Source organism: Tachyglossus aculeatus (genome assembly GCF_015852505.1).
Source record: "Tachyglossus aculeatus isolate mTacAcu1 chromosome 12 unlocalized genomic scaffold, mTacAcu1.pri SUPER_6_unloc_2, whole genome shotgun sequence".
NCBI lineage: Eukaryota > Metazoa > Chordata > Mammalia > Monotremata > Tachyglossidae > Tachyglossus > Tachyglossus aculeatus.
In genome coordinates this window covers 5,938,110-5,949,423 of record NW_024044829.1, presented here as the reverse complement: position 1 = coordinate 5,949,423, position 11,314 = coordinate 5,938,110, and positions in this window count along the sequence as shown.

Genomic DNA, 11,314 nt, shown 5'->3' with positions numbered 1-11,314 from the left:
ATATGTCTAGTATGTCTAAAATAGAGCTTCTCGTTTTCTCACCCAATCCCTGTTCTCCATAAGACTTTTCAATCACTGTAGACAACATCAGCATCCTCCCTATCTAACAAGCTGGTAACCTTGGCTTTATCCTCCACTTATTTCTCTTCATCCTGTCACCAAATCGAGTCGGCTCTACCTTCATGAAATCCCTAGAATCCCCCTTTTCCTCTCCATCCAAACTGCTACCACGTTAATACAAACACTTATCCTACCCATCCTTGATAACTGAAACAGCCTCCTCACTGACCTCCCTGCCTCCAGTCTCCCTCCTCCCCCAGGTCGCTACTTCACTCTGCTGCTCACATTGTTTTATTGAAAATGTTCCCTCCATGTCTCCCCACTCCTCGAAAGCCTCCGATAATTGTCCATCGTCCTCTACATCAAACGGAAAGGCCTCACTATCAGCTTTGAGGTACTCAATCAGCTTTCCCCTTCCTACCTCAACTCCCTGATTTCCCACACACTTCGCTCCTCAAAAATTAACTTACTCACTGTACCTCTATCTCGTCCGTTTCGTGGCAGACACATACCCCACTTCCTCTCTCTGGTCTTAACCTCCCTTCCACTTTCTATCCTACAGACCGCCACCACTCTTCCCATTTTCAAATCCCTACCCAAATCACACTTGTTCCAGAAAGCCTTCCCAGAATACCTCATTTCCCTACAAGATTAGCCCACTCTTCCATGTAGCCTATGCACTTGGGTTTATAAACCTTAAGGATTTCGATACTCATCACCTCCCAGCCCTGTAACATTTGTGTACATTATTCGTACACTCTGTCAACCCTAGTCTGTAATTCATTTAAGATCTAGCCTTCTGTACTAGATTGGAAGATCCTTGAAGGCAGAGGGGGTCCGGAGAATGCTGTGCCTGTCCACAGAAAATGAGAAGAAGCCTAGCCTAGTGGATAGAGCCCTGATCCGGGAGTCAGAAGGACCTGGCTTCTAATTCCGGCACCACCACTTATCTGCTGTGCTATCTTGGGCAAGTCACTTCACTTCCCTGTGCCTCTGTTTCACCATATGAAAAAAGGGGATGAATACTGTCAACCCCATGTAGGACAGGGACTGTGTCCAATCTGATGTTTGCATCTACCCCAGTGCTTAGTACATAGTACTAGTACATAGCACATGATAAGTGCTTAATAAATCCCCATCCATCCTTGCAATCCACCCAGGGGATCTGGAGGATGGAGAGGAATTGAGACGCCGGTGGGAGAGAACTGTTTATTCTGTGGAGACGTTAAGAGACAGGGGAGCTTTCTCTCGTTCTTTGTCACCGCCGGCTCCCGTGAATTCTTTCCCATCTGTGTTCTCCCCGGCCCAGACTCACCGATCAGTCTGGGGTGAGGGGATGTTAGTCTCTGCTGTCCTACAACCATCCCCTCAGCTTCTGGACGTCGTCCACAGGAGGGTCTCCGGGAGACGTGGAGGGTCCCGGCTCCTCTTCCCTCTCTTGCCTGAAGCGTGATGGGCTCTCGGTGAGGCAGGGCCTTTCCGGACAAGCTTTCTGCCATTCCATCTGAGATTTCTCCAGGTGAAAAGGCCGCACCTTGGGCTGACGGAACTCATTACGTCCCGTTCAGAGCTGGCTTCCCGGGGGCAGGCATCGTTGAGGCCCTGGCCCCACAGACAGGGTAGCGACCCTGCCCCAGGTGGCCACTTCATGGGGACCACGTGACTCACTAGCCGGATGTCTCTCACGGGGAGGACCTCCAGTTAAATTGTGAAGGCTGTGAAGCGTCCCACGTGACTGCTACGTAGGGAAGAACACATTTCATCATTCCCATTTTAAAGTTGAGGTCTTTGAGGCCCGGAAACATTACGTGAGTTCTTTAGCAGGCTACTGGCTGAGCCAGAGCTAGAATCCAGGTTCTGGACTCCCTAGCCTATTAGGTTTTTCCCAGGCTGTGCTGGTGGGTGAAGGCGGCCATCTGAGAAGGATAAACTAGGCCTCTCCATTCTTGGTCCAACACCTCAAGCATTCCCTTTCTAGCTCCACTGACCACACTCTTCCCTTTCCACAACTGTCCTAGACAGTGAGACCTCGGCCATTTGCTATCCTTTTGCCCTTTATAATAATAATAATAGTAATAATAACATTTATTAAGTGCTTATTATATTCCAGGCACGGTTCTAAGCGCCGGGGTGGATGCTAGCAAATCAGGTTGAACACAGTCCCTATTCCACGTGGAGCTCACACTCTCAATCTCCATTTTACAGATGAGGTATCTGAGGTATAGAGAAGTTGTGACTTGCCCAAGGTCCCACAGCAGACAAGTGGCTTATCCTCCCTGTCCTCCATGGACAAATCCATCTCTCTTCCTTCACTAGTCGCCTAGTTACCGAAGACAGCCGAGGTGAAAAACACGGTCGTGATGGCGAGGTGGGGAAGGCAGGTGGAGAAGGCTTTGCCCAGGCCCTCGGAGGCCGGCATCCCCAGCACGGCCCGGAAGTGGCGCATGTACGAGACGACGATGGAGACGAAGCAGGAGAAGGCCAAAAGGGCCCCAGTGACTACGATCACATCGATGACGAGGTGCGTTTTGGAGCAGGAGACTCGGACCACAGAGGGGATATCACAGAAGAACTGTCGGATCAGGACGGACCCGCAGAAGGGTAGGGAGAGCGTCCCAGAGGACATCGTCACTGCAAACAGCCCCCTGCCTAGCCATGAGGCGGTGGCCATATTTCCACAGGCCCCTCGCTCCATGATGACCTCGTAGCACAGAGTGAGGCAGATGGCGGTGTAGCGGTCACAAGACATCGTCGTGAGGAGGAACACCTCTGATGCGGCAAACAGGGTCACCGAGAACAGCTGGGTAGCACAGCCCAGGAAGTAAATGGATCTAAGTTCGGTCAGGGAGTTGTGGATGGATTTGGGAATGGTGACAGAGATGTAGCAGAGGTCGAGGACGGACAGGTTCCTGAGGAAGAAGTACATGGGGATGTGGAGGTGCCTGTTGAGGGGCGGTGACGGCAACGATGAGGAGATTCACCGTCAGGGCCGCCAGGTAGAACAGGAGGAACAGCGTGGCATGGGCCAGCTGCAGTTCCTGGACCTCCGAGAATCCCAGCAGGAGGAATTCCCTCACCTCTGTGCGGTTGACCATTTCCCAAGGATTGCTGAGACCACCTACAAAAACGATGAGGTGGAAGCTCTTTCAGAACCTCAGCAGACAATGACAGTCAAATAAATCCATCAATTGTATTTACTGAGCACTTACTTTGCGCAGAGCACTATACTCAGCAATTGGGAGAGTGTAGCATCCAGAGTTGGCTGACACGTTTGCTGCCCATGAGAACTAGAGGGGAAGACATACATTGCCATAAATTTCAAATATGTGCATTAGTGCTGTAGAGATGAGAGTGGGGAGACTAAGGGGTGCAAATCATAGTGCAAGGGCAAGACAGAAGGGAGAGGAATTAGGGAAAATGAGGACTTAGTCGGGGAAGGCCTCTTGGATATTAAGAGGTCTCTGAAAGTGGGGAAAGCGAGGGCTGTCAGAGTAAACAGTGAGGCCTAGTGGAAAGAGCAAGGGCCTGAGAGTCAGAAGCACCTGGGTTCCAGTCCTGGCTCTGCCACTTGCCTGTTGTGTAACCTTATGCAAGTCACTTCACTTCTCGGTGCCTCAGTTCTCTCACCGGCTAAGTGGAGATTAAATCCATGAGCCCCATGTGGAGCGGGGGCTATGTCCAACCTGTTAAACCTGGATCTACCCCAACCCTTAGAGCAGTGCTGTCAAATACAATCATTATCATTATACGAAGAGGGAGGGAGTTCCAGGTCAGTGGAATGGCATGAGCATCATTAGCGCGATAGATGAGACCACAATACAGTGAGTAGGCTGGTTTTAGATGAGCCAGATATGTGGACTGGGTGACCCTGAGAAGCTGTCCCTCTTAACCTTCAATCTTCAGACAGAAGGAAACCAATATCAATCAATCGATCACATATCTTGAACACCTACTACGTGTAGAGCAATGTGCTGAGCACAAATAATTAAATGATTTCTCACCAGATGTGGTCTGTTTCATGGCAAATCTGGGGTAGGAGAGCCTCTTTTCTCCCACGTGAGCTTAACCCCTTAGTTGTCAGTGACGGCCCTCTCAATGGACCGTGTCTAATGTAGCCACAGTCGTTCTCTTCCTCGGAACTGAGCGCGGTGCTCTTCTGATAGTAGGTGCTTAGTAAACACCTCTGAGATGGCAGACGTTACCAGGTCCGACTATGTTTCCCCACGCCTCAAGAAATTCCAGGGTTGTCCATCTACTTCTGCGTCAAACATTAACTCCTCATCATCATCTTTAAAGCTGTCAATCCTCTTGCTCCCTCCTATTTCACCTCGCTACTCTCCTACTACAAGCCAGCCCGCACACTTTGCTCGTATAATGCCAACTTATTCACCGTACCTCCATCTCGTCTCTCCGGCCAATGACATCCCGTCCACTTCCCGTCTCTTGCCTGGAATTTCCTCCCACTTCATAGCCGACAGACGTTCACTCTCCCCACCTTCAAATCCTTATTAAAATCACATCTCCTCCAAGAGGCCTTCCCCGACTAATTCCTGATTTCCTCTTCTCGCATGCCCTTCCGTGTCGCTCTTCTCTTCAATCTGCCCCCTTTATTCACCTCCCTTTCGATCCCATGACACTTTTGTGTAGATGAATAATTTATGCATTTCTATTAATGTTTGTTTCCCCTTCTAGAATGTAAGCTCCTTATGTGCAGGGAATTTGTCTGCCAATCTTGTAATTTACTCTCCAAAGAACTTAGCACGGTGCTCTCCACAGTTTGTGCTTGATAAATATGATCGATTGACCACCCAGATCGTTTGTCACCGATCTATCCCCGTCCATCCCCGCTGCCCACCCAGTAGATCCATGGGATGGAGAGCCATGGAGACGCGGCAGGGAGAGATCTGTTCTTTGCATGGAGGCGTGAGAAGATTCTAGTTCTCTTTCATCGCCAGCTCCCCTGTAAGACTCCCTACCCACCCGTGTTCTCACCGGCCCAGACTCCCCAGCCGGGAGCGAGCGGGCTCTGGTGTCTGTCGCCTTTCAACCATCCCCCGTCCCCTCAGCTCCTGGACGTCGGCCGCGGTAGGATCTCCGGGGTGTGTGTAGGGTCCTGGCTCTTTTGGCTTCCTGCTTGCAGCGCGTCGGGCCCTTGGCGAAGCCGGGCCTTTCCGGAAATGTTCCCTGCAGTACTCCCCCACCTCCCAGGGGACGGGTCACTAATTGGGCTGAGGGGCCTCATTGTGTCCTGTTCGGGCCTGGTTCCCCGGGGTCCCGGCGCCTCTGGGGACCTTGGGGAACTTGGGTGGGGTAGTTGCCCAGCCCCACGTGACAACCCCATTGGAGACTCTGTAATCCATCGCACTGGCGTGCGTCTCACAGGAAGAACCTCAAGAGGAATTGCAGAGGTGACAACGAGGTGTCCACCTTGGATTTTGTCAGTAACCCACCGGCTTCATCCGCTTCACGGCTGTGGGATGGCCATTTCAAAATGGTTTGTTTGGATGTCCCAGTCCTCCCTCCCTCAGACCTCACTTTAACCCTCCCACTCTCTAACTTCCCTGCCCTCTCTAAGACTACACTCCTTGTGTCAACGTCTGTCGGTATTCAATTCCCACCCTCACTGTATGTCTTTAACTCCACATAGGATGCACTGCTACGTTGAGGGCACGTCTCCTCCAAGAAGCCTTCCCCGGCTAAGCCCTCAGTTCCTTGTCTCCCACCCCTTTCTGCGTCACCTTGATTTGTTCCCTTTTTCATCCGCCCAGTCCCAGAACACAATTGTACATATCCATAACATATTTATTGCTATTAATGTCTGTCTCCCCATCTAGACTGTCATAAGCCTTTGGGAGGGCATGTGTGTCTTATATCGGTCTATTACACTCTCTCAAGTGCTTAGTACAGTAGTCAGGACACAGTTAGTGCTCAATAAATACAGTTCATCGTTTGATGAGTTCACTGAATCATATTTACTTAGCGCTCACTGTGTGCAGAACACCACCAAGCTCTTAGAACAATCAATCCTGCCTGGAGGGCTGAGAGAAGAAAAATGACCAAGCACAAAAGAGCACCCTGAAAGATGGGGGTAATAATGATAAAAGCATTTGTTGAGAGCTTACTATGTGCCATGGGCTGTACTAAGTGCTGGGGTAGAAAGAATATAAACGAGTTGGAAACAATCCCTGTCCAAGTTATAGTCTAAATAGGAAAGAATATGATTTAATCCCCATTTTACAGTTTCAGAGAAACTGAAGCCCAGAGAAGTTAAGTGACTTGCCCGAGGTCTTGCAGTGGTCACGTGGCAGAGCCGGCATTCGAACGCAGGTCCTCTGACTCCCAGGCCTGGGCTCTTACCAATAGGAAGCGCTGCTTCTCTAGTTGGATGAGTCTTGCTCAGATCCAAGGAGAAAGAAACCAAAGGATCAAGGCATCATTAGGAACTTTCTATCCTGGGTGAAAGGACTCCCACCTAGGCCCCTCCACATGGCGGCCTTCACATCCCAGTTCCTCAGGATGCAGATGAGGTGGTTCAGGGTGGGGGACACCACGGTGTAAAACACGGACACCAGCAGGTCCAGAGCTGAGGAGGAGTCTGAGGGTGCGTACAAGGTACCGAAGGCAGCCGAGGTGAAAAACACGGTCGTGACGATGAGGTGTGGCAGGCAGGTGGAGAAGGCTTTGGCACGGCCCTCGGTGGCCGGCATTCTCAGTACGGTCCGGAAGATGCGCACATACGAGACCACAATGAAGACGAAGCAGTACATGGTCAACAGGACCCCGGTGACTACGATCACATCGATGACGAGGTGCGTTTCAGAGCAGGAGAGTCTAACCACGGAGGCGATATCACAGAAGAACTGTCGGATCAGGAAGGATCCGCAGAAGGGTAGGGAGAACGTCCCAGAGGATGACATCACTGCAACCAGCCCCCCACTGAGCCATGAGGTGGCTGCCAACTTCTCATAGGCCCCTCGGTCCACGATGACCTCGTAGCGCAGGGGGTGGCAGATGGCGGCGTAGCGGTCATAGGACATCGCCGTGAGGAGAAACACCTCTGGACCACCAAACAGGACCACCGAGAAGAGCTGGGTGGCACAGCCCAGGAAAGAGATGGATCTACAGTCGGTCAGGGAGTTGTGGATGGATTTGGGGAGGGTGACGGAGATGTAGCAGAGGTCGAGGATGGACAGGTTCCTGAGAAAGAAGTAAATGGGGGTGTGGAGACGCCGGTCGAGTGGGGTGACGACGACGATGAGGAGATTCCCCACCAAGGCCGCCAGGTAGACTAGAAGGAGCAGCGCGGAGTAGACCAGCTGCAACTCCCGGACCACCGAGAATTCCAGCAGGAGAAATGTCACCTTAGTGACATTGACCATTTCTGGGGGATTACGGAGATCACCTATGGAAAACGTGAGGTGGAATCTCGGCCCCACGGCATTTATGTCCATAGCTACATTTTATTTATTCACATTAATGTCTGTCTCCCCCATTAGACTGAACATTTACTATATGTAGAGCACTGTATTGAACAATACAGCAGAGTTGGTAGACACATTACCTGACCACAGCGAACCTACAGTCTGTGAATCAATAGTATTTATTGAGTGCTTACTGTGCGAGAAGCACTGTGCTAAGCACTTGGGGGAGTACAATACAACAGATCTGATAGATGCAATTCCTGCCCACAATGAGTAAACAGTCTAGAGGGGGAAACAAGCATTAATATAAATAAATTACAGATAGGAACATAAGTGCTTTGGGACTGAGGATGGAGTGGCTATGAAATGTCCAAAGAATTCAGAACCAATTGCCCATCAGTAATGATATTTACTATGCACAGAACTCCATGCTAAGCGCTTGGGAGAGTACAGTAGTTGTAGTAGACGTGATTCTTAATCTCTAGGAGCTGACAGTCGAGTGGGGAAGGCAGGCCCTAAAATATATTACAGATAAACAATGCTCAGCGCTTAGAACAGTACTCGGCAAATAGTAAGTGCTTAACAAATACCATTATTATTATTATAAAATGTATTGGAGAAGCAGCATGGCTTAATGGATAGAGCACGAGCTTGGGAATCAGAAGGTCATAGGTTCTAGTCCTGTCTCTGTTACTTGTTTGCTGTGTGGCCTTGGGCAAGTCACTTTACTTCTCCGTGCCTCAGTTCCCTCATTGGTAAAATGGGGATGAAGACTGTGAGCCCCATGTGGGACGGGGACTGTGTCCAACCTCATTTGCTTGTATTCACCCTAGCACTTAGTACAGTGCCTGGCGCAGAGTAAGCACTCAACAAATACAACACTTATTATTATTATTATCATTATTGTTATAGGAGGGAGAAGGAAAATGACTATGTAAGAGTGGGGTTTAACGAAATACGGTATGGGCTATAGGATGTTCAGAGTAAATAAATGTTTGATTGGCATAAAGTGTGAGGCGGGAGTTTCGGGATCAAGACCAAAGGAAAGTAAAAATTAACCCTGGAGATCTTCCTGGAGGAGATGTGATTTAGACAGGGGTTGGAAGTAGGAGACGGGAGACTGAGATCCAGTGAGTAGGTGGGCTTGAAAAGGTCCAAAGGTGCGAGCTGGGGCTACTGGGACAGGAGGGTGGATCAGAAAGGGTGTACATACCTGATGGTGGGCCCTTAGGGTAGCCTGTGGTCGTCCTACACGCCACTTTGCAACAATCGCCCCTAGAACGTGTCACCGGGAGACAGCTGATCATCTCCTGCCACTCGCTCTCAAGTCAGTAGGTCACCGTCCTGGGACCTTGGAATACGGGCATCGTGTCCGAACTGCAGAAATCAGTAGTGGGAGCGGAGGCGGAGCGAGGCTGAAGCTGGAATTAGACACTCGGGACAGAATACCGCTTTCTGTCACGTCTGTACCTGACACGGGACAAGCAAACTATAAACCAGACCGCCTCATATAAACAGCCACCCCAATCCCATCTCTGAATTTCCTTCCGTCTAGGATATTTCCCCCATGTGTCTCAGGCTTCAGTTTTAGCCACTGTCTTCTGCTCGCCTTGGTGGCTTCAACTCCCGTCTCTACACAGATGATTCTGAAATCTTTCACTCCCATCTAATAATAATGATGGCATTTGTTTAGTGCTTACGATATGCAAAGCACTGTTATAAGCAGTGGGGAGGATACAAGGTGATCAGATTGTCCCACGTGGGGCTCATATCCCCATTTTACAGATGAGGTAACTGAGGCACAGAGAAGTTAGGTTACTTGCCCAAAGTCACACATCGGACTTGCTCCTTCATTCATCTTCCCTCCCATCTCCACAGCACAGATATAGATTCCCAAATCTGCATCTCCACCACTGATCTCTCGGCTTCTCCTCAGGTTGTTCTCCTTCAGGGAATCTTTATTTGGATTTCTCACTCCCACCTCAAATTTAACATGTCTTAAACAGAGCTTCTCATCTTCCCTCCCCAACCCTGTCTTCCCTCAGACTTTTCAATCACTGTCGCTTTCAGGACATCTGTACTTGGATATCCCATTCAGACCTCAAACTTAATGTGACTAAAACAGAGCTTCTCATCTTCCCACCCAATCTCTGTTCTCCATCAGACTTTTCAATCACTGTAGACAGCACCAGCATCTTCCCTATCTCGCAAGATGGTAACCTTGGCATTATCCTCCACTTATTTCTCTTCAGTCTGTCACCAAATCCCGTCGGTTCTACCTTCACGAAATCCCTAGAATCCCCCCATTCCTCTCCATAAAAACTGCTACCGCATTAATCCAAACATTTGTAATAATAATAATAATAATTATGATAATAATAATAATGGCATTTATTAAGCGCTTACTATGTGCAAAGAACTGTTCTAAGCGCTGGGTAGGTTACACCTATCCTATCCCACCTTGATTACAGCAACGGCCTCCTCAGTGATCTCCCTGCCTCCAGTCTCCCCTCTCTCTGGTCCCTACATCACTCTGCTGCCCAGATTGTTTTACTAAAAATGTTCCGTCCACGTCTCCCCACTCCTCAAACGCCTTCGATAGGTGCCCATCGTCCTCGACATAAAACGGAATTGCTTCACTATCAGCTTTAGGAACTCAGTCTGCTTTCCCCTTCCTACCTCACCGCCCCGATTTCCCACACACTTCACTCCTCAAACACCAACCTACTCACTGTACCTCGATCTTGTCTGTCTCGTGGCTAACCCCTAGTCCACCTCCTCCCTCTGGCCTGGACCCCCCTTCCGCTTCATTTCCTGCAGACCCCTACCACTCTCCTCATCTTCGAATCCCTACCCAAATCACACTTCTTCCAGGAAGCCTTCCCAGACTACCACCTTATTTCCCTACGTGAATGGCCCACTCCTCCATGTCACCTTCCATCCCTGAAGCACTTGTGTACATTCTTCTTACACTCTGCCATCCCTTCTCTGTACGTCACTTAAGGCCTAGCCCCCTGAAGGGTCCTTGAAGGCAGAGAAGGCCCAGAGGACGCTGCACCTGTCCACAGACGATGAGAAGAAGCGTAGCCTAGTGGTTAGAGACCTGCCTGGAAATCAGAAGGACCTGGCTTCTAATTCCGGTTCCACCACTTGTCTGCTGTGCGGCCTTAGGAAAGTCACCTCACTGCTCTGTGGCTCGGTTTCCTCATCTGAGAAATGGGGATGAAGACCGTGTGCCCCATGTAGGACAAAGACCGTGTCCAGTATGATAAGTTTGCATCTACCCAGTTCTTAGTACATAGTACTAGTACATGGCACATGATAACTGCTTAATAAATCCCCGTCCATTTCTGCCACCCACCGAGGGGATCTGGAGGATGGAGAGTAATTGAGGCGCTGGGGGGTGGGAGAGAGATCTGTGTGGAGAGGTTAAGAGACAGGGGAGCTTTCTCTCTTTTTCTGTCACCGACCGCACCCCTGCAAACCCTTTCCCATCCCTTTCTCACCGCTCAGTTTGGGGTGAGCAAGCGCTGGTCTCTGCTGTCCTACAACCAACCCAGTCCCCTCAGTTCCCAGACGTCGGCCACAGGGGGTTCTTCGGGAAGCGTAGAAGGTCTCGGCACCTCTTCCCTCCCGCTCGGAGCGTGATGGGCTCTCGGCGAGGCCAGGTCTTTCCGGGGAAGCTCTCTGCCGTTCCGTGTGGGATTCCTCCTGGGGGACAGGGCCACACGTTGGGCTGAGTGGCCTTATTACGTCCTGTTCAGAGCTGGCTTCCCGGGGGGACGGCATCGCTCTGCCCCGGCCCCACAGGCAGGGTAGCGGCCCTGTCCCAG